Source organism: Bombus huntii, chromosome 10, assembly GCF_024542735.1.
Source record: "Bombus huntii isolate Logan2020A chromosome 10, iyBomHunt1.1, whole genome shotgun sequence".
Classification (NCBI taxonomy): domain Eukaryota; kingdom Metazoa; phylum Arthropoda; class Insecta; order Hymenoptera; family Apidae; genus Bombus; species Bombus huntii.
This window is the reverse complement of record NC_066247.1, coordinates 6,280,169-6,307,555: the sequence shown is the minus strand read 5'-3', so window position 1 is coordinate 6,307,555 and position 27,387 is coordinate 6,280,169. Positions and strand designations below refer to the sequence as shown.

At 38.4% G+C, this 27,387-nt stretch overlaps 1 long non-coding RNA gene across 1 annotated transcript in view; it reads right to left on the bottom strand.

The window, feature by feature from the left end:
* Positions 1-401: 401 nt before the first annotated feature.
* Positions 402-27,387, bottom strand: part of LOC126870243 (uncharacterized) — a 48,040-nt gene continuing 21,054 nt past the window's right edge. Inside the window, exon 3 of the long non-coding RNA XR_007691242.1 lies at positions 402-4,930. This is a non-coding gene — a long non-coding RNA (uncharacterized LOC126870243). The remainder of the gene's footprint in view (positions 4,931-27,387) is intronic.

The window sequence follows — 27,387 nt, the reverse complement described above, 5'->3', positions numbered from 1 at the left end:
TGAGCAATTTAATTATTTATTTATTTACCGACGAATTGCGTTGTTCTGTTGAGAGTGGGGATTTTTTTTTATTTGGCGTTGTTTAATAACGGGATAATATTACGCAGTGTTCTGTTGTATATTTATTTGATCAACGAACATTTAATCGCTAGTTTCCATAGCGAAGATGTGTACGAACTGAGTGACGCAATTAGTTTCAATGCAGTGTGAGTGATAAACGTTGAACGTTAAATTGTTAGACGAATGATTGGTCAACTTTTATATAGATTGTAACATCGTCTTCATATTTTAGAAGAAATTGTTCTCTAAGTCGAATATGTAAATAATCTAAAAAGTGAAATTAATTCTTAATGTATAATTACGATATAAATATAGAAATTCTTCATTGCGACACCTAAAACTAAGATTAATAATTTTTATTTGTAATTCACGAATAAAATTCTCAAATACATACGATCCTTCGATCATTGAAACTACTTTCTAGTTTCTCAACTACAATTGCAATTTCGTTAATGTCCAAGATTTGCGGAATATTTTAATCGTACGTGGTGATAAGTTAGTTTCGAATTTTTCAAATCAACTTTCACTTTCATTGCTACACAGTCAACTCTAAAAAACTTCCTCAACCGTAATAATTAAAATCTGGTATAATTCACAATCGTAATTTCAACTTTGATCATTTTCACAAGTATAATATCGTCGAAACAATTTTTAGCCCCTAATTCGTGTCTACGATTTCAACGTTGGAAAATACCAGTAACAAGAAGAAATTTCTCGTTTCTATTAACTAAAATCCTCCATCCATTCGCAATTATTTCAACTAAATACGTGCAACATACGTCACATTAAACGTTGAACAACTTCACATTCCGTTTCGTCGCAATTATACGAATAATACTGTCGTTGGAAAAAGAAAAGGAGGTAAAGCTTGGGAAAAATTTACATGGAATTGTGCCGTGCGACGAAAAAGAAATGGAACTGCGTGCAAACAAGCAGCTCCTTTGAAAACTGGCACACAATGCGCCGAACGAGAAGCTAACAACACTTTGCTGGCTTCTCTCGCCTTCCCACGGCTCCACCTTTGCTCGCATATATAACGCATTTTCGCCTAAACGACGTCGACAATGCCACGTGAAACAGACGTCAGAAACAGGTCACCGGTGGTTCATGTACGCACGCACATTTGCCCAACCAATCAAATTGCCACGACGTAGCTTTGCGTACGGTTGCCAAGAACGTTATTCACGTTGCCGCGGTGAATTGCCAAAATCCGCTGTTGATCAACTTGATCGAAAGTATCTCTGGTAGTCGCGGAGGCCTCGTTAGGAACGTCATTTACGTTACAGTTGCAGAATTTTAGTTAGTGCCCGATTAACTGAACTTTTGATGCTTGAATTCGGTTACCTGAATGCAAGCCATCCTATTATACGAACGAAAAGTAATAGGTAGCGAGGAAAATTGATGAGCTCCTATTGTACGCGAATCCCAATTATATCAACTATTCTACTGCACCAACTTTGAATCTATTCTCGAATGTATTATACGGACGAGCAAAATTGGAATTATACCTGAAATACTATACCCAAGCATCTATCCAATTCGACCATCTTAACTTTTTGTAGAGACACGTGATTCGCAAGTTATATTACGCTCATGCGTCTATATATTTAATCCCTGTTTTAATCCCCAAATTGTGGGACAGCATCATTTGGTTTATGTCCAAGCTTAACGTTCTGCCTGCAATCTCATCTTTACTGACGACGTCCGCATAATACTGGGTCGTTTAAGCGCAACTCGTGGTCGTTTTCACGTTTCTGAGTTTTAAAAAATCCTCCGAAATTTCGTCGAATACCCTTCGAGTTCCCAGGCTATCATCGAATAGCCTTTATTGCCGTGTGTTACCTTAATTTTTCAAAGGGAAGTAAACTTTAAACAAAACTATGGGAAAAGTGAAAAATGACTTCGAATTGCCGGACGTAGACGCGTATAGTATGCAGCTGAAGATATACGTAAAATATATATCGGAAATCTACAAATTGTTGCATGCATAGAAGTGAGTTAAAAATTCTTTCGTTCGAAGCCTCTTTTTTTCTTTTTTTTTTTTTTAGAAAAATCGAGTTTGAAATTGGTGTCAACGCCGTGTTGACAGCTATTCCGAGGAATTTTCAAATTTCGAAAAAACACAGTAACTGCCGGGATGACAGAAAAATTGACAAGTTTTTGCTGCCAAGCCTTCGATTGCTTTATGAATACAGAACTGTTAGGAACCGACGTCTGTGCATTCAGGTAGACACGTCGTAAATCCATAATACAGTACAGAAACAATTGGTGGATATGGGGTTGGCTTCCCCTTGGGCCTAGTCCCTCTGTTGACCTATATCATCACCTTGCTAACCTTCCAGTTATCAAGGGCTAATGTTCCGGATCCTTGGAGGATTATTTATCTTCTGATGATGTTACATCAGCCAGAAGGCAATTTGTCATGAATCGACTTGAGCGTTAATTCGGCTAATCTCGTTTTTCCTTGTCGTCTTACACCAAATTACGTTTTATTGGCTGGATAAATCAGTTTTGATCTCGTAATCGGAATTTGCATCGAGAATATCAACTGACGTCTTACGTGAAATTCGTAATTACGTGGTTATTATTAATTTATAATTATTATATTACAATTATTATAATTAATTGATTAATACTAATTATAGTTTCATACATTGATCCGAGAATTAAAACGCAATTTGATTGTATGACATTACGGAGATATTATAAATAAACAAGCCAGGATATTTTCACATAGCGTTTCATAGTTTCATAGTTGGAAGCCCAGAACAATAAAAATAATTTCTAAGCTGCGGATATTTACGCAAATACTCATTTTTACGAATTAAAAAAAGCGTAAACAAAAGCATAAAAAGTACAAGTTAAAATACCCAGGTAGTGAATGGTCCCATCTATTAAATGTTTTAATCAATGGTCTAGTCATGGGATAGTCTAATCATAATTTTCTACCGATGAAAATATACCGACTATTTATTTTCAAAATAACGTCCGTGTCGCAAAAGCTCCATCTTTTTAACGAAGCAAACTGACAGCCTGGAAAAAACGATCGCTGCATCCAGCGGTTCGTTGCAACGCTCTAAGGACGATCGCGAACGCATCGCCCAAGAAACGTAAGAGGAACGATAAATATTACGAGGGCGTTACAAGAGAATTTAGGGGATGTAAGAAATCGAGGTGAAGGGACGGTGGTGAGAAGAGCGACAGAGAGAAGTTCGGTGTATGGTACCGGAAGAGAAGGCGTTTTGCGGGGAAGAAAGAGTTTCCTGGCAGCAGCCGACTTTAAAGGCACTCGGTCAACAAGAGGCGCGAGCCTAAGTCCTTCTTTTGACGACCGTGTGCCCAAGAATACGGGAAATGAAATAATTCGTTCAAACAATCTTCTCGTGAACAGATTCTATTTTTTTATTATTATTTAATTTGTACTTTACAATTTGAACAGCTGGACATTTGGTAAATTTTTCTAACTTAATTGCTAAATAACATGTGAATGGCTACCCCCAGTGGGATATCATCTTTGAGTTTGACTATTTCATTTCTTTAGTAAGGCCAGCGGGGTGTTTTCTTTTTTCTCTTTCTACAAGAGATTTTACAGACTTTGTGTATGTGTGTATGTTCTGTAACTATTATCCCGAAATAAATCTTTATGGCAGTATCACACAACTAAACGAATAATAAAATAAGCGAATAAATCATACGCGAACAACACGTCACAATCTATCAAGTTTATAAGATTTCTGTCTGCCGGAATAGCAAGACACGTGCCATTTGTTGTAGATACACCTTTAATCCCATTCATCTGCAAATTATTCTACTAATTGAAGGATTTATATGCAACATTATCCTGTGTCAATTTTTCCCTTTTACGTTTCTAGATTCATCTTCATTCCCTTCACGAATCTACGCTATCAATCGAAGAATTCACATCGAATACTACCCATGCCAATTTTTCCCTTTCGCGTCTTCAGATACATCTTCATCCTGTCTATGAATCGATCCTATCGATCGAAGAATTCACATCAAAATACTAGTCTTTGTCAATTTTTGTCTTCCACATTTCTAGATACATCTTCGTTCTCTATGCGAGTCTATTCTATGAATCGAAGAATTCACATCGGCCACTACTCCTCGCGCTAATTTTTCTCACCTTTCCGAGAAGTTTCCTGTTCAATGTACTCCGTACCGTCCTTCGAATAATTTCTGTAACCCGTTCGCTCGGACAAGTCTGGGTAAAGAAACGACGCAAAGAACGAGGTACACCATCGATACACGCCACTTAACGTATCGAACGGGTGGCAATAACGGCAGGGCATAAGCCCTTGTTCTCGGCGCCTAAGATGCCCACGTTCTTCCCTTATCTCGTCGAACGGCAAGAAATTAAGACGGGGATGCCGTAGAGATAAGTGGGGAAATAGAAAACACGAGGAGACCAAGGGGCGGAGGGAGAAAGTCGCGACGAAGAAAAAGGAGGACAACGACGTAGGAGTAGCTGCAAGAAGAAGGTGCAAAACGAGGAAGAAAAAAAAGTGGAGGAAGCAGCAGAAGAAGTACTCACCCCCTGAGGCCTGGAAGCCCTCTTTGCCAGGCCGGGCTTGAAGACACTCGGTCAACAAGCGAGCAGAAGCCCCAAGTCTCTGGCCGGTTTTCCTCCGGCGCGTACGCGAACCAGAGAAGGTCGTTACACCGTGAGACGGTTGCTATCACTTCTTCTTCACTATGTGACGCGACGCGACACTGTCACACAGGGGCTTCTCGAGCGTGGCGAGTGGCCCAGGGTAAATAGCCCGGACAGAGAAAAGCTCACTTTTTTCCACCGATACGAACGACGCCTCGAATTTGCTCGAATTCCCAATGAATTTGCCACGAGCGACGACTGCAAGTTATGAGAATTTTCTATGAATTTTCTACTCACGCGAATGACGTTTGGTATTTATCCTAATTTGTCTGAAATTCCACTATCGTTTAAAAGTAATTCGAATTTTGCACGACTTTTTCGGTGATACGCACGACGCTCAGAATTTATTCGATTGTTTACTCCAATTCATTCGAATTTGTCCGGAATTTTCTAACGATGCGAATGTCTTTTCGAATTTCCTCTAGTTTCTTACGAATTTTCCGCTGTGATGTTCGAAAGTTATTCGAATTTTGCGATGAATTTTGCGAACGACGAGTAGAATTTATTCGACTTCACTGAAGTACATAGTAAACTTTCTTGTAACGCGAATGGAGCCTCGAATTTACTTCAATTTAGTCGAATTTGCCCGGAATTTTCTACTGACGCGAACAACGCTTGCAAGTGATTCAAATTTGCCATGAATTTTCCACTGGCGCGACGCTTGGAGTCAGCTCGAATTTACGTGAAGTCACCGTGAATTTTTCACTGACACGAATGATATCCAGAATTTAGTCGAATCTACAACGAATTTTCCGTTGATACGAACGAAATTTCCGCGAAATGAATTTTCTACTAGCGCCTGGAATTTATTCGAACTTTCTCGAATTTCCCAACGATACGACTGAGGTCTGCCATTTACTTGAATTTGCAATGAATTTACAATAAATTTTCCATCGATACGAGCGACGGTCTGGAACGTAGCCAATTTCGCGATCAACTTTCCGCTAAAGCTTGGAATTTATTCGAATTCGTAACGAATTTACCACCGATACGATCAACGTCAGATTTGAAATAAATTTCCCACTGACATTTGGTATCTAGGAAAATATTGCTACGAATTTTCCACCGACGCTTACAATTTACATGAATTTACGCTACATTTCCCACCGATACAAATAACATCCGAAACTTACTCGAATTTTTCACGGACACGAACTTCGCTACGGATTTTACCGAAACGTGTAAAGAATTATCTCGTCGAACTGTGACCACAGATTAGACGCGACTGGTGCGTCAGTCTGCGGAGAAATCGGTAAGAAAAGAGGATAGGAATCGGTCACGAGCAACGCGAATCTCTGCTCTCCTCGCAAATAGGAAGTGGGAACGCGTCGACACAGAGCAAAAAAAAAGACAGAGAGGCTAAGTTTAGAGGGCCGTACACGGACCTAAACAAAAACGGAAGAGAGAAGATGGCCAACGAAGGAACGGAGACGAACACAATACACTTTGCACTCGCGCTGTTCCTCTTCGAGACGACATTACTCGTGTAACGGAACGAGAGGCAAGCGGGGAACGTAGGAAGAGAGAATGATTTTAGATTCAGTGCCAGAAAAATCGTCGGCCAATCGCGAACCGACCGCAAGACAAATCGAGATCGCCATCTCGCGGCCAACTGGGGCCATCGAGTGATTTTAATAGACCTTTGTCAGACTGGTCGATCGAGCTTTCCTAACAGTAGAGAAATCATCATTGGCATTGATAACGATTTTGCACGATAGAAGTCTTTTATCGTAAGTGAATTGATAAAAGAGAATATGAAAAATGTCCATTTTGGGGGATTTTGCGAGGTATGTAGCGAGTTTTGTCGCTGACGATCGCATCCGATCAATCTGATGCATATTTAGTAAACTGCGACTGTTTAGCATTTGTAGAAACTTTAAGGAAGATGCATATGATAAGTAAAAATGTGTAAAATATTCAAAGCGTGCCATTTATTATAGAATATAATGAACGAAGCAAATGCATATTACCATACCTAATTAAATTTTTAATAAAAGTAAGAACGTTGTAACATTAATTAAAAGTAAGAACATAAATTTGCATGGATACTCGCAGTCTTCTAATTAAAGAGCAAAACTAACGTCACGAGTAGGAAAAGATCGTAAGCTACAAATCTCGAAAAAGTGACCTGTATCGTGAATGAAACGTGATAAAATTTTCTTGAAATTTAACTATGAGAATTAATCGTTCGCACAGGTAAAAATGTTGTAATTCGCAGCAAATGAATGACCATCGTGCAGATTAATTAAACTTTATCGTATTACTAATGGCCTGGAGTATTAAACATTTGTCAGTACGCGTGCTCCGTAATATTCTTCAATGTTCCCCTTAGCCTTCGATCGATCTGAGATCGATGAACGGTAACGAGAATGGAGAGAGAAGCATGAGAAGTTTTGCAGCGATGCAGCAGTATTGCTTGAGAGAAAGTTGGAACAGAAGTTTCCGGGTACGGTACGTTAAAGAAACGAAAAGTAAAAAGATACGATAGTGAGATAATAACGATAAATGATCGTGTCGCTCAGGAACCGGGAACACCATTAGTCAAAGCAGTTCTCATGAAGTTTGCCAGGGATAATCGGCTGAAGTCTGTCTAACGTGTATCGTTTCGTTGCTTGTGTAATTACACAATTGACGAATAGAATTCTGACAAGATGTAGCAGTCGTTTCTTTTCTCTATTAAGAATCCTGCATCGTTTAGCATTTCAACTCTTCGGTTATAAATCGTAAAGGTAAAAACTCTAATGATTAACGCGCCATGATGAACGATAGAGACCTGTGCGAGTGTTTATGTCGAAATATCGTTAGCTAATCGCAAGCATTTAGTATCGTTACACTTACATGCGAGTGTACTTGTGTACGTTACATCTTGCTGACTTACTTATCTCCGATTGTTAACAAATCACACACCCATACACTCTAACTAAAACAACGAAAACCTTCCTAGAGATCGTCGGTAATAGCACTGAAATCTTCATGCTATAGTAACAAACAAATGTTACAGAAAATGCAAATATCTGTGGAAACTAATAGGAACGTTTAATAAAGAAAATTAAAGAAAGAAACTTATGTATATACATTATGTACATACTTACTGGTCATTTCAATGATCATCCCCTCAAGTTGAATGGACTGAATTCGACACTGTGTACTCTAAATCACCAAGCTCTTTAGTACTGCACTAGTTATAGGACACACTGTATCATGTTACTACTGGAACGTGTCGATCGTCAATGTCAGTTCTTCGACCAATTGAGAGCGACTCTTAAATTGTACATGAAAATATTGACGTCCACTCCATCAAGTTCTTTAGCACTTTACATTAGAGTACTGTACTAATTGTAAGACACACCACATTGTGTCATTATCGGAACACGTCAATCATCGGTATCAGTTGTTCAACCAATTGAGAACGTCTCTATGAGTGTATACGAAAAGACTTACACGCATTCTAAACCATCGAGTCCTTTAGTACTGTACTAATTGTACGACGCACTGTATTGTGTTATTATTGGAACGTGTCAGTCATCAATCTCTTATCAGTTCCTCAGTCTCAAGACAGCGACTCTTACAATACGAACACGAGGATCGTGACACGCACAGGATCACGTGTCACGGAAATTTAGTTACACGTGATAAGAATTAAAATTATCGAGAAACGAAAAGAACGTTGAGAAGATCGCTAAAGAACGCAAGAAGATCATGCAAAAATTCACAGAGCGAGAAAGTGTTTGAGAAAATAGAAAATTATTCAGACAATTGCCATTATCCTTTCGTTTCTATTTTCCCATTAAATATGCTATTCGTTATGTGATATAATCTATTGAAATCTACATGCAAAGACAACTGAGAACCTCTAAATTTCTATTTTCCAATTAACGAACGTCTTCTAGATGCTCGAAATCACTTCTAAAGACCCTCGGTCCGCGCAATGTACATCCTATAGGCGAAACTTCGACGGATTAACCAGTTTGCACGCTGCTTGCTCGAGCGAGAACACGCTCTTACACTATAAATAAGACTTCGAAACTCGGCAGGCTTTGCTGAATTGGTTGCATGCCGACGATGGGATACGCGAGATCCATAGATCCCTCCTCGTGTACATGCGAAACGTTTGTCCACGGCGGTAGGACATCGCTGGATGCTGGTATTGAGGCCCGTATGACATTATCGGCTCTGGCATTTTCACTTATTGTTCGCGTATTGTTCTCTGGCCACCGCTACGTACACTAAGTACAGGTATTGTCGTGGTTGTACGTTATTATCGGTATTCATGGCTGCTTCTCGGATTTGTATTTATGTATACGCGTCCTCCGGTTCCCAACTTCCGTTTTTGCAATCGATCGTTAATGTCATACCTCTAATCTCCATGATCTCGTGGTACACGGGTATTATTACACGATCAGATTGTTTCTCGATGAATTCTGTTCGTTCGATTATGAACAGGCGAATTGCAACGGCTAGAGATTGTTATAAATATTGTAGGTATTAATAAAATCAAAACACTGGACGTTATATGTACTAAAAGACACGATCTATGATTTGTAAAATCGATGATTCGTAAAAGTCACATATCGTTTTTCGAATCTTCGATCTGATTCGAGCGATTCAGAATATCGAACTTATGAAATTTTGAAAATGAAATCGCGTATTGTAATTTGAATTTTAACACTGATTTTTATCGAATTTAATGTGTATGGTATTTATCATCAGATTTTTTCCACAGATTATAATTTTTATGGAAGATTGAAATTGTTTCCTGCAGTATCGTTGTTATACGCTAATTACAAACGTAATAATCGTTATAGTCTTTGCTAGATTGCTTCTTCGTCTTCGTGTTAGAGTTTAAACTCCTTTGATTTTCGGTTGGATGACTTTAAGATTTCATAGTGCAAGTTACTAAAGCAAGTTCAGGTGCATCGAGTTAGAAGTGAGTACGCATTAATATGACCATTGTCCCAGCGCGATCGTAAATGTATATAAGCATCGACGAAAATTCAACACTGTCCTTGTGCCTCGAACTCGGCCAAATGGGATAACTTTGCGCCATAAACTATGCGTAAAATAACGCCGCATGTAACAAAGAGTGGGCCGAAATGCATCTGGCGATACAAACGCCAACTCGAACAATTGGAATTGTTAGAAACACGATACACTGCTACGTGGAGTGGCCATTTGTGTTTCCAACGATGGAATTGATCACGTGAACTTTCGTTATTTAAAACATGCAAATGTTTATATAAAAGATCGTTCTTCAGACGAAAATGTATTACTAAATTGAACTACGTTCGTTAGCGTGATATGACGTTACATGCCGATGCGATGGAATATGTACAATTGTAATTTGACGAATAAAAAGTAGATTGCAGTTAAACATCGTATGATCATCGTTTTCCATGAAAATGTATTAGATTGAGAAATGCTGATTCAAACATGTTATAGGCTTCCAAACAAGTTATAACGAACCTATCTCATTCTCTGTCGAAATAACATATTTGACGTTAAATGCAAAAATAGGAGATCAAACAACCTATGCTCGTATCGCATAGTTTTCTCATTTACATCCGTAGAGTACACTAAGAAAAATTGGTCAGAGAAATCTGAAGCAGCCTGTATAATTAAAATATAGTCTTACGATGTCTTACAATTGAGTCTTCTAGAAACCATATCGACCGACTCCACAAACTAAGCAGCAGAAGAAGATGATGGATACTACACGCGTTATAAATTAGTATTTTTCGAGGTTTATTTCATACCTTGCGACTATCTGCGCATCTCTTTACAATGAATAAACCGATGAAGGTAACTTAACTGTGTTGCAAAGCCACGCGTCTATGTGGTAAAATTACGAAATTTACATAGAGTTCTGCGATTTGAATTCTGCGATGCTGAATAATCGTAAAATTTCTCAAAACAAATGAAATCAAAGTCCTCCGGCAAAATCAAATTCACGCGAAGATCCTGCCCGTGGAGGATATGAAACAGGAAATAAATGCAACGAGCGTCTCCAGAAAATAGGATATCGGTCGACTGCAATGGAAATAAATCCGTGACAAATTCCACTGCTGGCTTATATTAAGTTCAGAGGCAGTTGATCGAATCGTTGCTCCAGTGGCCTGTCTGCAACGATAGAAAATGCTCGACGGAAGGAGCCACGCGGAAATTACCAGCCATCGCAGGAAGTAGACCGGCTGGTTGGCGAGGGGTGGTTTTTAGAATGTAATTTCTTTCTGTACATGCACGTCGCGGGGTATCCGCAGCGGTATTTCCCGTGGGATGCTTCAGATTGAAGATTACGATGCAGTTATCTTCCTTTAATCCGGACCCATCCTCCGGTCTCTATATACCCGGGCTGCGTTCGCTTATAGCTCTTCATTACCACTATACCTCTTGGGATCCATTCGTGCTTGCTAAAGCCTTCGCGGCCGGGCTATTGTCCGACACTCGATCAGAATTTCCCGATTACGAAATCATCGCGGCCACGTTGCGGTCGAAACTTTCTCTGGATCCCGCATCTTGGCGGTTCTTGGAAAAACCAAGAAAGCGTGTCATCGTGTGATAAATAGAAATTCACGCGAAAAATACACTTTTATTTGGAGCTTTTTGTAATCAGCTTGTCTTAAGTTGGTATTTTCCAAGTTGGTATTTTTTATATTTTGGAGAGAATCAGTCTTAAGAATGTTCTATTATTGCCATTACTTGAAACCAAGTGTAAAAGATACTCGCCTTACTTTAGAATAGTCGTATCTACGATATTAATGAGAACGATGACTAAATTGATATTTGTGCATCTATGAGAAATTTCTATCATCTATTTCTAGTATAGATAATTTCTAATATAGTCTATGATAAAGTATAGAAATAAATAATAATATACAAAGATGTACGGAAAGATATAAAATAATAGATACGTGAAAGTGTGCAAAATACCCGAAGCAAAGTGTTCGTTGCAATATTCCAAGATATACAGATTTCTATATAGAGTCCGTTAATATTCGCGACGTAACATGGTCTGGTCTGAAATTAACGAGATTCCAAGGATTCGTGGAGCATAGAAAGAAAAGCAGGCTACTCGAGAACAAGGAGAAACGGGTTGTCCGTGGTCAGACACAGGCAGCTTTGCGCAGCGTAACAAAAACTAATATCTTCCCAGTTTCATCGCACATGTATATGTATGCTGTAGAGAGCAACTATAGAATCATCAATCACAGCGATCTTATTCAATTATTTACAGAGTATAAAAAGTCTCTTTACAAGGACACGATGAAGTACAGTAACAAAGAATCGACCCTGCGTGATTAATACGTTCGCATCTGCATTAATGGAATATCGTTCGTGAAAATAAAGTAATTAAGATTGTCGTCAGAAATTCGTCTATTTCCATTTTGCACAACGTCGTAAAAGCTCGCAAGAGACGAAGCGTACAAAACATATTTTTCCCCTATCGAAACGATTTTGATTCAGGAGATCTACTCCTGGAACGTACCCAAACCATAGTTAGTTTTAGAGGAATATAACTGTCTAGCTTTATGTGGACATCTGTTTATCCGAAATTTTGCGAAAGTGCTTGGAAAATACACTAGTTTATTCGTGCTACGTTTAGAAGCGCCACGCAACTCGCTCTTTAATTGTTTGTTTCTCTGCATTTGCAGCGTATACATGAATTTTTAAAAATTCCACCCGTAGTACGCGTCATAATATTTATCATTAGACCGTGCTTGTTCACGCTATTATGAGGAATTTTTATGCGATAATACGAATGTATCGTCGTTAATTTCAATTAACTTTACAATAAAACTAATAACCTGGCAGTGACATAGATTCCTATCGTCATTCCGGAAGCAGTCGCCGTGGAAATTTCTCACGCGTGGATGAAGCAAAATTCCAGGAAAATTCCATGCTCCCTCCCGATAACTGGCAAAATCTTAAATTAATTCTAAAGGCAGTGAACGGCCGTTCGTAATGAACGTAGACGCCTTCGCGAGGTTTGTCGTTTCCCTCGACTAGATAGCTAGGACGGGCGAAATAACCGAAAACGAGCAAAAGGCGGAGAGGAAATGACAACACGCTAGTGCCAGACGAGACACGAGGGCAAAGTGGCGTGAAAATAAACTCTGCCCAACCAGTTCCGGCAAAGTTTATTGCATACGACCGATTTTCAGAAAGGGGAACAGAGGAGACGAATGGGAGAACGAGTTTCCTGCCTGAAGAAAACAAAAGTGAAGAAAGAATATCACAATCTGACGACCAGCAAATTTCCCTTCGAATAAAAAGTAACACGTGACAGTTTGAAGTAACGAACCATGCTTTACACTAGTTTATTATTTTTGTTTCAAGGATAACTTACGAGATGTAAGTATATGTTAAGATAAAATAAATCGATTTAGAATAATATTTTGTAGAAGTTAATAGTTTTTAAATAAACTGACATGTTATTATAAATAGTTTAGAGTGGCGGATATAGTGTTTTGTGTATATTTAAATATCTTTGGACTTCTTTGGATATTCCTTCTGTGTTTGTAATGTAATAAAAAGGGAAAGAAATGAAAATAGTCGAAAATAAGGAGAAACGGTACGCGTGTGATCAGACACACTCTACGGCGGGTGTTTTAATTATTTTCTGTAACGCAACCTCCATTAAGCAATCGTAACGTGAAATATTTTTTATAGAATCAGCAAACAATTACATTCGCCAATTTTTCATACTTAGTTAATTTGTGACATTAATTGAAAATTAATTGAAATGATTGGAAATGATATTCTTAAAAAGGAGGCAATAAAAGCTCGAATAACATGCAAAGAAATGAATAAAACTTGCCATACAAAGTTCTCAAATTTTTATTAAATTCCTCGATTTCTAAATAGCTATTTAGAGCAAAGAACTCTGCCAAATAACTATTTTCTTTTCACAAGAAATTCAACATTAATCTGTCACTAAATTATAACTATGTTCGTCCAGTAAGTAAGAAAATATAAAATAGAAATTTGAAAAAATCATTAGTCTAGTAGCTTTTTCTCACGAGCAAAGAAATATAGAATACAAATTTTGTATCAGCTTCAGCATCAGTGAAAATGAAAAGAAACGCTATGGTCCACAAATTTTTCGCTTATGGTAAACATCTCTCGTAACATTCTCAAGGTATACACCGAAGAGAACGACGCGTTGCTGTTCCGTATGCAAACGACGTAATTTCGTTAATGGGCGTTACCTAAAACCTAGGTGAAAGCCTGTTATAGTAATCGCGGGAAATACGTTTGTCGCACAACAGTGCGGATAATCGATTAAGCCAGGGGTAGATTCACTTACTCGCTCGTTCTCGCGCCACGTGGAGCGCGAATTTCGGAATTTCAATTTCAAAGAGAAGAGACACACGAGCTTCCTAAGATGGGGCTACATGCTACAATTTGCAGGGATTCAAGGCTAAGCTTCCACGCTAATAGAAATCTATCCAGTAACGAGCATTCATCCTCGGATCAACTGCTACTCGAACTCGAATCTTGTTGTTCGAACGCTTATTGATTCTTGTTCGCGTCATATTGCAATTTTCATTAATTCTTGTTAGCGAAATTATGACGTGAAAAATTCTTAATTCACATTTCATAAGAAACAAAGATGGACAAGTAAAAATAAATATTCATGTTGTTATCTGCTCCCATTTTGCACGTCACTATTCCTTTACTTAATCGTATGTCTACTATGGAACCATATTACACTCAGGCTTTGACGAAACAAAATTAATAAATAAATAAAATTGACCAAATGTAATAACATAAAAGAAACACGAGTAACGTGGATTTTTAACAAACAGAGCGTAGTAAGATACTGAATACGATAATTGGAAATATATGAATAAAGAGAAGATAGATGTACTGACTGGCTAATAAAAAGATCCAAGCTTTTCGTGAAGAATAAACCGAGGATATATAAAATGATTATAAAATCCATTTACACTTACGATATACCTTTTATTATAGGAAATAACAGCAACGTGCCATATCTAATGCAACTAATATATAACAATACAAATACTTCGAATAATGTTTAATCTTTGTGACACGTCAGAAACGAAGATTCGTTTAAAAAGCTAAAAATCCTACAAATTCCAAAGCAGAGCGAAAAGAGATATTAAAAATCGTACAACTCTGTAGAATGAAAATTCTGGTGAGCCATTAGTCAGACAAATCGAACCACTGGTTAATTACTAAAATAACCGTACCCACCCCTCAAGAGATGAACAAAAAATCATCGAGCTATAGATTTTCTAGAAGATATTGGTTTATACAACCTGTTGTACGTACGTTTTGTCTCACTAATAATCGATCTTGAAGATACAATGGAATGGAATGGAAAAAGAAAATTCTTCAGACGAGAGATGACACCGCCAATAAAACTTGGGCGTGTTATTATTTCGACGTGGTAGAAAAGAAGAATTAACCGATCGACTCTGTGGTGAAAAAGATTTGAAATTCAGCGAACTCGAGGAAACTGGCATCGATCAAAGCCTTTCGAAGTAAAAGTACATAGAGGCTATCGAAACGCATCGATTTCGCGTAATCGATTCCCCGAAACACCTATTTCGTGACCCTTCTGTTTCACTGTCGATAGTATTTTTAATTAAAGGGTCGTTTGATAATGGTATTCCGCTCGATACTTCTAAATATTCGCTGCGTTACATTTATTAATTAATTCGCCGCTCGCACGCGCACGGCCGTTCGTTAAAAATTGCAATAAATCGCAGGGACACTGTCGTCGCGAATATTTTTCGATATTTCGTCGGACGAGAATTTTTCGAAAACGCGAGTACAAAGTACAAAGCAACGTTGAAAAAGCTGTGTCTTAATAACGAAGGCGTCTAAAGGTCAATCAGTGACCTATATTCCAGCATCAGTAATAACGGATTATGGATATTTTTATATTTTTATCGGGGGAAATTTCCAAGAAATGTTTAGTAAAAAAAAAAAAAAAAATTAATTGTAAGAGAAATATGGAAGCAATAAACGGTAATATCGTTACTGTGGATTAACGTGAAACAATTCTGAAATAATTCTAAAACGGTTCTACGATAGGCGTAATACATTGGATTGATGAAATTTTTACAAGAAATCGTAGGAAATCTAGATTTCTGTTTTCTACGGATTAATTTCAGCTTTTACCGGCTGAAATTAAAATCTCATTTTTACTGAAATTCAATTTCTACCGTCAATTTTTAGTAAAGTATTTTTTTTAATAATTTATAGTTAAACTTTTAGAGTTAATTTAGAGATAAACGAAATTATTCAGCCCGTTTGATTGATGATTCACGACGCATAATTTGATTAATATCTATTTAACAAAAAACGATGAAACTTAAGCAGTATAATATGTCGAGTTGAATACATTCTTATAGATCTCTTCTACGTTGAAAAAAAAATGCAAATTAAAGTGAAAAACTAAATAAAAGTTCTTATATTCTCAACGATATTAACTCATCTTCAATATTTTTCATATTAATTAAATCTCCTTAAAAATATTGATCACTGAAATTAATTAACCCTTATCACTTCAACAGACAGCAACGCTGTCAAACGCAAGCGACTGTTCTATGTGATCAATCAATATCATTCCGGTGGCAAGGGTTGATAAGTTAAATATCAAACTATTTTCTAATTATCAAATGCTGAAGAAAATAGGTCAACCGTGTAAAAATGCGCTGAAACCTTGAACCGCTAATGCCTGCAACAATATTTACGGAAAATACGTCGCATACGGAACGGTAATAAACTGAAAAGCACCGAAAGTGGCGGCGCTTGGAAAGAAAATCTGGGACAAGTGGACAGAAAATAAATAAACAGTAAACAGCGCGGCATTCATATAGCGTGCGCAATATTACGATGCATGCAATTTCGCCATGGTTACGGCGATATTAGATTAAGAACGTTAAATTTGCGTTTCCTGCGTCACTGCAAACGAAATCAATGCCAGCTCTGTTACAGTAATGAAGCATCGATTTTCCGTCCTATCAATTCCAGAAGAATAGCTCTCTGCGATGTTTTGAAACTAAAGACTCTGAGAAAATGTGAGAAAAATGTGAGAAAGTAAACGTGCAAGATTTTAATTCCAGGATTAAGATATTCGAGACGAGAATTAAAATATCTCGAGTTATATGTGCAGATTTATTAAGAATTATTGTTCTCCGATTTTCAATTTTTATAATTTTCTTCCCGGTCCATTGTTCAATTACAAATATGACGCATGGTCGCTGCACTTTGTATAAAAATTTATACAAGAACGACAAATTCGTTCGATCAATAGCTGAAATGATTAACGATGAAACGAGCCCCTGGCGCTTATAAGCACAGAGAAGATCATAAAACAAAGGATTAATAGCTCCTTCGTAACTTCACCCTTTGGCCTCAAATGACCAGGTCAGATGCGTTACATGGTTGGACGTTACCTGGTAATTTAACTTCTTTGTCTCAAATGACCAGTCTGTCTCGTTATAGTAATACAATGCATAAAAAGTGGCAATCAATAAACTGCGGATTCTTATGTATTTAAAGAAAATTTTAGATAACAAGAACGCACAAAGATACGCATAATATGCAAAAATACACAGAATAATTAAAAATTCTACGAAGATAAAGGAAATGATTTTTCCATTATCGTATTTCTTCTTTTTTTCGTTTCTTTCTCTGGTATCCCTACTGTTCCTTACACTGTACAGTACTTTTTATACTATCAAAAATACTATCAAAATACATAAAATAATTAATAATAATAATAATAATACATTTTTTCGAGAAAATTCTCAATGTCAACGACACAATTGTCCCAAATAAAAATGAACGTAATAGGAAAATGTACGCAATCGTGACACAAAACGCGACCTAAGTCGAGCAACCGAAGGAACTCGAACTCGACCTTAAGGCGGGTTAGCAAACAGGCGAAATCTTTCATGGAGGGCGTGATAAGTCGAGGATGGTGGAGGAAGACCGCGGCTAAAAGTGGTTGAAAATTCAAGAGGTTGTCGGTCTTGCTTGAAAGACGGCTCGCTGACGCTGAAGCTTCGCGATTGTACTAAAAAAAAAAAAAAAAAAAAAGAGGGGAGAAATAAAAAAGAAAGCAGTTTACGCGACTAAAAGCCGGAAACTTGGGCGCAAAACATGGTTCGAGAACGCGACACGGAACAAGTATACATAAAACAACGGGGAATATTGCAACGACGAGGAAAGACGGCGTCATTGCGCCGCGAGATTGAATTTCAATCTCCACTCTACCGCGATACTTCGTTAAGGACACTCGTTCGAATGTCTCGTGGCTCGACAGAGCGAGCAAAATCGCTGCCAGAGATACAGTCGATCGTAAATGAAACGAATGCAACCAATTATTGAAGATTTATGGCATATTACTGATAAATTCAGAAAGTATAATTTTTCGATATTATAATATTTAACTACTTCGTTCTACCGTGTCGTATCTTCAATTGCTAATTACTACTACATCGTAGCGTTTGTTCGTATACGATGGACATTAGAGTCTCGGTTATTCAAGTCTCGTACAAACGAAGTTCCGTATCATCCGAGGTGTTTTGAATTTTAACACATTAACTTGATGGTTTTGGACATTTTAACAGCAGGAGTACGGAAGTGTGACTAGTCGAATTAATCGATTAAACGATTAATTAAATCTAAATATATGCACAACGTTACATTATCAAAATGTTTTCTATGATTTTATTATGATTATACAGGGTGGTTGGTAACTGGTGGTACAAGCGGAAAGGGGGTGGTACTACGCGAAAAAAGAAGTCGAAAATATAGAATAAACAATTTTTTTTAATGATTTTTTTTAATTTTTCCATCGAGACAACGATCTACAATGAGATCCGTTATAACGAGACGTGATAAAATGTACGCGTACCGAGCGAAAATTCAAAGTCGATTTTCTCGAAAACAAAGCCTCAAACGAAAAATCACCCCCTTTCCGCTTGTACCACCAGTTACCAACCACCCTGTATATATATCATATGATCCTTCCGTATTATGCTAATTTTCGATTATCCGATGATTCACATCGTGGGATAATTCCAGTGCAAGAGATTCTACTGTACTCGTAATAATTTTATGGAGGGAAAACATAAATAAAATTGTACGTCAACTCTCTCTTTAAACATTTAGATGATACGAATTTTTCTTCGTCTCTCACGGTAGATTGATTTAGAAATAAATCTCACGAATGTAAATACTATTATTCAAATTCTCCTCTAATTTACAACATATAATTTATCACATGAAACATGCAGAATTATATGCAAAAATATATTTTCGTTAAATGACTCGTAGTTATATATACCATCAAGATTATTATTTTGCGCGATAGAAAAGATCATAACAATAATGGGAATACCAGAGGAAGAGCGAGGAAGAGTAAAGAAAGAGGTATTGAGAGGGTCAGGAGATGGCAGAGGGGATGAAATGAAGAAGACACCGTAGGACGCTACAAAGACCACCCCTCAAGTAATACAGTTTTTCCGTGCCAGGAAATGGTCGTATCCACTACATGAAGTAATCGAGGAGAGGTTTTTAGGAGTATTACCATGCTGAGCCACGCATAACGCGACACTGCGGACACTCAGGTATGCATAAAGGTATTTTCTCGCGTCGCGAAAAGAGAAAAAGAAACAGGAAGATCAAATTATAACGAATTAGCACGATTATTACCATAGTGCTTTTCGGTACTGAAAATTTCGCCAATGTTCTAATCAATTCACGTTAGACTAGCCTCTAATTACAGAAACAATAAACACGTGTCAGCTAGCAAGGAAAATTTACGGACAATTGTAATCCTCTCGTTTCATTCACATTTACAGCTAAATTTAAATTCGTCGACAACTAACTCCTATAATTTATTTGGCGCTCTAAGAACGCTTAAACGCGCTTATTCGCTGTAACTAACATAGGTGACATCTTCATAATCAACTCCTCGAAATATATCCACCGCTAGAAGGTGAACGAACTTATCATTCAACCTAATAAATTTCTCCCATGGACTATGCCGCTCCTTCCTCACGAGGCCTCGATTCAATTTTAGAGTTAACTTGTGCTGTGTATATAGCGCGCCTTGATTTCCTTGCTCAAAAGACTCAATCTTACACGCGCTCTTTCTCTCTCTCTGTCTATTTGTCTGTCTGTCTCTCTCTCTCGTGCGCGCGCGCCCTCGCTCTATTTCTCTCGGTAGAGCAGAGAAACACTGGTCGGGCGAAACTTCGCGGGTAACGCGATTTTCAGGTAAATTTCACTCGTCAACATTGCCATTAGGGCTACACGCCATGGCTCTTAGCCGGAGTACTGCGGATTTAGTCCAAACACGCCGCCTCTGCTACACGGCCACGCTATAAGCCACTTCTCAGCTACTAACTGGTCGGTGTGCGATCGCAAAAAGCCACCCCAATGGGTACATCGTTCATTCCGACCACGGAAATTCGCGGTACGTGCGACCGTGTGAAAGAATCGCTTGTCACGGTTTCCCTAAACCAAAGTCTCGTTCGAGGAATGCTCCTTTGTCAGATGAGGACGGAACGAGTATATCTTGACCGCTAGCTTCCCGATTTTTTTGTCCCTTTCGAAGAAAATTTGTTCTTCTCTTACTATGTTACTATGCTTAGTTATAAGGATTGATACTATTTTGTCGAGAATGTCCGATTGCATGGACTTATTTTCTATTATTTATGGACTTACTATCTGTGGATTATTATCAAAAACAAGCGAGATATTGCAGGTGATAAAATTAGGGTAGGTTAGCCTGTATTTTTCAGTTAGAAGTAGGCGCATTAATTGTCAGACGGAGCTTTTGGAAAGCTGAATAACCCGTTGCAAAAAGTGTCCACGCTTTCTCCATATCTCGCTACAAAACCATTTTAAAAGTTGCAGAAACATATACACGCGCAAATATAATACCTATAATTTAGAATAGAAGTGAATGCCATATTTCTGTCGCCGCGAGTGTCTTTTTTTTTACGAACTTCCTCTGAAAGAGTATTAAATCTTTTTCTCTAAAAATGCTGCATACTTAAAATTCATATCTTCCTTTGTACGATAAATGTTTGAAACGCTGCTGTCTAAAATTAGCAAAAAATTCTTGATTACATTTCTAACTTAATTTAAACTCGTCACTAAGGGGCAGCATTTTATTCACGTTTCACCGAATATACTAAAGCTTCAATCCAAGTGAAGCTTCACGTACGAGGATTAAAACAGGCATGATTTAATTAATCTTGTTTACAAATCTATAAATCATTAATTAACTAGACGATAAATGTGTTTATTTTCGTTACGACTGACCTAACATTTTATATTACGTGCAAAATTATACGTATTAATATTATAATTAATATTTATATAATTACAATAACAATATTGCAATATTATATTATTATTCGTATACATATTATGCCCTTCTTGGAGACCCGAAAAAATGCCTTCTAATTATCAATAAAAATATCAATTAAAGATAAAAAATACAACCGTGAAAAGCTTCGACAAGATGATAATTCTAAAATCAAATGACATGCACTGATTGCGTAACTTGAATGACGATCGTAAAAAAGACAGGCTCGGCGGATACAGTACGTTTGAAACAATCTAATGACGGTCCGGCAATGATTCTAATTACCGGTATAATGTTACGTCGTAACTAACCATACACGTCACATGAATATCACCGAGACTTTATCGCCTTGGACGCGTTGGAAATTGAATAAGAGACAACGTTACGCTGCACAGGCGTACGTGAATTATAATTAGGAGCAGAGGGACGAATCTAGTCGCGTTAATCGAAGAAAAACAAACTCCCTGTTCGAGACTTTTTCCCTCGCGCGGAATAAAACGAAAAGTCCAGCGGGCATAAAGAAGGGAAATTCTTTAGATTAACAGAGATTAGGGAATTAAGCGTTGTTTATTAGCAAATTCAGCGTTACTATTTCGTTCGTTCCTCCGGCTCCCTCGTTAATTATACCGTTCCCATTGTCGGGCAACGGGGCTATTTTCAGGCAAATGAGAATGCATAGCAGTTTGTGCGTATAAATGAATTTATTCGTCGACCGAATGCGCGGAAGCACCGATTCAATTGACTCTCAGATGGTGTTGGGACTAGTTAAAACTTAAGCGGAATTTAAATTTGAATTTTGCCGCGCTATCGAGAGCCACGTTAGAATCCTCGGGAAGATTTAATTAAGACATTCAGCTCGTTTCTCTTTGTTGGGAAAATCGTATAAATCTTGAGGTATGAAATTCATCATTCATTACGAGATCTTATTAAAGTCAGGTTCTTTGATTATTTTATTTGACATTTTATACCGTCGTTTCGTCCGGATCTTTTCAACATTTCACAAGATTCTAATTTCTACGATTCAATCTCCCACTTGGATAATATCGTTGCTTCTTTTATCTCAATTAAATACTACAAGCATCATAACTGACTGGTTTTCTCAAATTACTATGTTCGTTTTATAGGGCAATATGGTCAGAGATTTGCCTTGTTCTTTTAAACGCATAAAATTCAAATGCAAATTAAATCGAGGAGCTTCGTGGGAGGAAAGTTTATAAAACAATATAGTAAATCGTATCTGCTTGAATTGATAATTATAACAATTCTTAAGCAACTGTGTTCTTTTTACAAAATAGTAAACAGGCTACGAATGATGGAATGAACGATGGAACGCGAATGAACGGATGAATGAAGCGTAATGGGAAGAGTATTTGTAGAGGATCGAGTATTTCGAGATGGCAAGGATAAGCAAAGAATAGGTATAGTTTATATTAGCATAATTGTCTGTAAATTTGGTTTTAGTTTTGCTTACGTGTATACGCGTCGAACCAAATCTAATTTCCCGACCAGCAGTTGAAATAAAGAAATGCATACATATTTACAAAATAGATGAAAATTTCAGGATAATGTAACAATTTGATCAACGCATTAGGTGGCCACAAATTTGTATTATATTAACCACGAACCAAACGTTTGCAACGTAGACTTGAAATCGTGTCAAAATTGTTGCTAATCGAATTTCGCGACTTACAAGGCAAATTAGCTTGGTCTGATTCAAAGTCCTCTTCCGACACGAATAAAACCTCCTTCTACAAAAAAAAAAAACGTTTCTCCATCCACGACCGGACACTTTCCACCATCGCTACGTAATCCTCGTAGGAATAACGAAGGGCAGACATTTCGATAACTCGTATAGACAGCGCGAAATGTGAAAAGAAAGGAAGAAGGACGCTGCGAGTTGTCGGCGTTCGAAATTCTTCTCTTGAGTTTGTCCCGGCGAATGCGAAATTAAGACGACGACGTCGACGACGACGCAGAAGTTGGCGCGGCGGGTGTCCAATGTTTAGAGAAAGGTCTACTTACTTTTCAGACGTTGAGACAACAAGAGAGCTCGATATCGATTTTGACGAGGAACGGATAAAAAAAGAAACGCGAGGGAAGAGAAGCAAAGAGGAAGAGAGGACGAGCAAGAAGAGGAACATAATGGTCCATTCTTCGGCAAGCTGCGGCGCTAGAACGAAGGGAAACATCGCGACGAGGCAGCGAACGTCTTGAAAGTCCCGTGGCAGGGATCCTTTTAGGGAATTACGAAGTTATCGGTAAAGTTCCCAAAAGGGGGACACGCCTCGCGGCATTACATTTAATAACGTTCGATAAACGCTCCTCTTTCCTCGTTTTTCTCTTTTTTTTCCCTTCTCCTCTCTTCCGCTTTTCCATCCTTCTTTTCCTTTCCCCTTTATTCGCCTTCCCTACCGTCCCTCTTCCACTTAAGCGTCGTCTACGATTCAAGCGTCGCGATCCTTAAACCTTTCTTACCCGTGTCACGTTAAAACGATCGATTAGCCTACCCGCGCGGTATTATTTACCCGATGTGAATCGCCTGTCAGCCATTGAGAAACTAATACTACACCTCTGAGTGGTGTTTTATCAGCTTTGAGATCGAGCAACTTGAAAGATCGAATGGAAGAATTCGTATGATTCTGTCACGTTGTTGATCTTTGATAGAGACGAGGTCGATAGGAAATTGCGCACGGTAAATTTAATTATTAAGATGCCATTTAAATATTAACCATTAAAATATTAATTAAAGATCAACCATTTTAATATTAAAAATAACTGACAAATAGAATGTCTACAGACGCGACGAACAAATTTTTTAATCGATACTCGCGCGTATTAATCATTACACGGTAACTTCTGTACTACACATTTCTTACCACGTTGGTAATAGTCGTTTATTTTATACTATTGTCTAAAAGGAAACCAATATCGACTTCGAGTTGGTTTTATGAAAGTTCACATCGAGCAACTTGGAAGACTATCGGCGTGGATTTTTATACAGTACGATCTGAGTAATAACAAATGAACATGACAGAAGATATCGCGAAACCAAATCCATTTCCAAGCTGTAGATCCGAAATAAAATAAAATAGTAACGATGGTAAGATCACAAAATTTCATTTCAAGACTAAATCGTCTTTTTCATGCGTGACATTTGACGATACACGAGTCCGATTTAAACGACAGTGTACGGTCCACGGTGATATCCAGAAGCAGCAACGGGACATTCTACGTGCACGGTATTTCCCAGCGAGCTGATACAATTTTGTCCGTAGACACGACGCGCAAAGAGTCAAATGTCTCGAGTCGACGCGAAATCGATGCTGGCCGATAGCGTCTGCTACACGACAGTCAGTCGGTAAGACGTTGCCCATAAGATGCTCGAGAGATGTTAGGCTCGGTGGCCGGTTGCCAAGCAGACACAATCCGCTGCTATAAATACTGGCGGACACCAGCGGCGTGTCCCACCCTGGCCCCATCGTACCATTCCATTCCGTTCCGCGCGACTACCCCCGTCCTCCAACTTTTTCGTCCAGGGTGCATTCCGCGCTTCGTTAACACGGGCAAAACGCTCGGCTCGCTCTGGCGCGCCGGATTCGCGCGGTACCCGCCCGGAATTCCTCGCTGGACCAAGCTGCTAATTTCGATGCGCGCGAACTAACGCGAAGTAGAGCGAGATGTGAAGATAGAAATCAGGATTTTACGGGTGCAGCGAGGTTGCAAGCGTGAATTTAGAACGAGACAGCTGGGATTGACACAAAGATTCGGCTAATTTCGACGTTATTATTACGAGCATGAAATATGTCGAGAGGTTAGCTATTCGTTACGGTTTGGTCGCTAGCGGTAATGACACGCGTTTATTGGTCTTTTCTTTTCCTTTAGGTATCTTTAGCGCAGTATCTTTCGCGAGAATTCTTGCATCTAATAATTTATTTTGCCGATCTTACGACGCTTCCAACGTGTTCTTTCGTCCTTCCTCGAAGTACGATACATTCCATCGTATTTACGTTTGCAAGAATTAGGAGGAACATGTTGAAATTCCATTGTCTTTATCAACTGTTAGCATTTTAGTAATTACGTAATTATCGAGATTGAAGATCGAAACGTAACGCTATCTATGTCATCGAACGAGATAGGTTTCGAAAGATGTTCTGGAATTTCTACAACTTCAATGTGAAATTTTGTTGCTAATAAAGATGGGCTATAGAGGTGCATGAAATAATTAGATCCGAGCATAGTTGTCAAGATCCTTGTCTCTTCCAGTAACGTCAAATTTCTAGCCATAACTGTGGCTATTAACAGATAATCCTTTGAACCTACGGCTAGGCGATATTATCTTTTAGGATTCGTCGTTGGTTCCCGGTGAAGCCGGATTTAAGGCGTGATGCATGGAGCAGATATTACTTTTCAGAGCCTCATCGTAGGTCCGATAACTCCCTTAAACTATGTTCCAGCCAAGAATATATGTGGACGATATTACTTCTGAGAATGTTGCAGACCTCTCTACCCCGACCGATATATATCTCTGATACGTTCTGACCAGATCTGTTACTTTTATTTCTGCCATTAAGAAAATGAAATCGCAACTCGAAAGCCGCGACACAATAACTTCCGGCTAAACTATTTCAAAATAAAATTTGTCAAGCCGCTCGAATCGACTCGAGAAACAACTACAACGTTCTATAAACATTCCTTTCTCTAATTAAAGAGCTAGTCTTAAAACGTAATAAGAACAAGAAGATGTAATGTAAATTTGTATAAATTCATCGCAATTACGTACAATTTCCTTGCAATTAAATTCCCTCGTACAAAATTTTACTGTAGCCCCTAAATTCCAATACGAATCATTTAAAAATTCCCCGATGCTCCGAACTCTACAACATGCACAGGCTCGCGGATTAGCTCCAACTCATCTAGACAATTTTTACGAATATGCATAGTTTCCATACGATGCTCAAGTATCATTACCATACTGTCACAGTTCGGAAAATATATACATAGAAAATACAAGACATCTAGTCTTATATAGCATATATATGCTCGTAGAGATCACAAAAGTCAATTATTCGTTACATTAATAAACCTCGATATCACGCTAATTTTTACGAAACAAATATCTGTAAATGTCGATAAAAACAGCTTACAATTTCTACGTACGTTTCCAGGTTGATCCCGAATTTTATCAACAAGCTCGTCACTCAAGCGTCAAGTCTCGTTACAGTGTCAATGGGATTTGAAAAGTCTCATAGAACACATACGACATACGATACGCAAATGTTTTCTACGCTAACGATAAGCGTACGAGGTACATTGGTGAACTAGTGCACGTGCACAAGTCTATGATGAAAACCGCAACAAGAACGATTAATCAGCCAAAGAGAAACACGACGTAGAGAGACCGGATGCTAAGGAAACAACTACAAGTCGGAACTCCGTCGGATGTTGCCGGACGATTAGGGGATTCATCAAATTGACGGGGACGATCCTGCGACGGATACACACAGTCGTCCGTTCATGACGTACAACCGAAGCAGGTCGTTTATCCAGGCCGCTCCGTAGCCTGTAGGGATGAATCATAGTCAACTCTGATCGGCAACCGTTCGCGAGCTCGACCTGGCTTTTATTAGACCGGCTGACACCGAGGATCACTGCCAAACTAGGACCGCAGAGAACAATGGCTTGCACTTTGAGAGCCGACTGCACGAAAATAACCCACGACCACCGACGTTTCCTGCCTCGTTCTATGCTGTGAACAAGTACAAAGACTAAAAAGGAAATGGCCGATCGAACGTGGAACGACACGGCTACGAAAGGGAAAGTGCAAAGATGAAGAAGAAGAAGAAGAAGAAGATGGCGCAGGACCTAAACGCGTTGAAGACGAGTCGATACACTTGCGGCGGAAAACAGGCTGAGAGTTGAGAGAGATTAGAAGAGTTTTTCAGAGAATTAGAGACAGATTGGAAAATTGTTCGAGAAGGTTGTGAGAGATTCCAAGATTTTTGGAAAGCTTGAGAGAGGAGAGAAAGAATGTTTGAGGGAAAGTCAAGAGGAATTCGAAGATCTTTTGAGAGACTTAAAAACAGATTAAAAGTTTAGGAGGAAATAGCAGATTCTTGAAGAGAATTAAAGACAGGTTCGGGAGTTGGTTAAGAAGGTTGAGAGAAATTCGAGGATTTTGAAGACGATTGAGAGATCTTTTAAGAAAGTTACAGACGAAATCGATGATTTCTAAAGAAAAAATTTTTTAAGGGAGTTAGAAATAGATTTGATAACTGTTTGAAAAGGTTGAGAG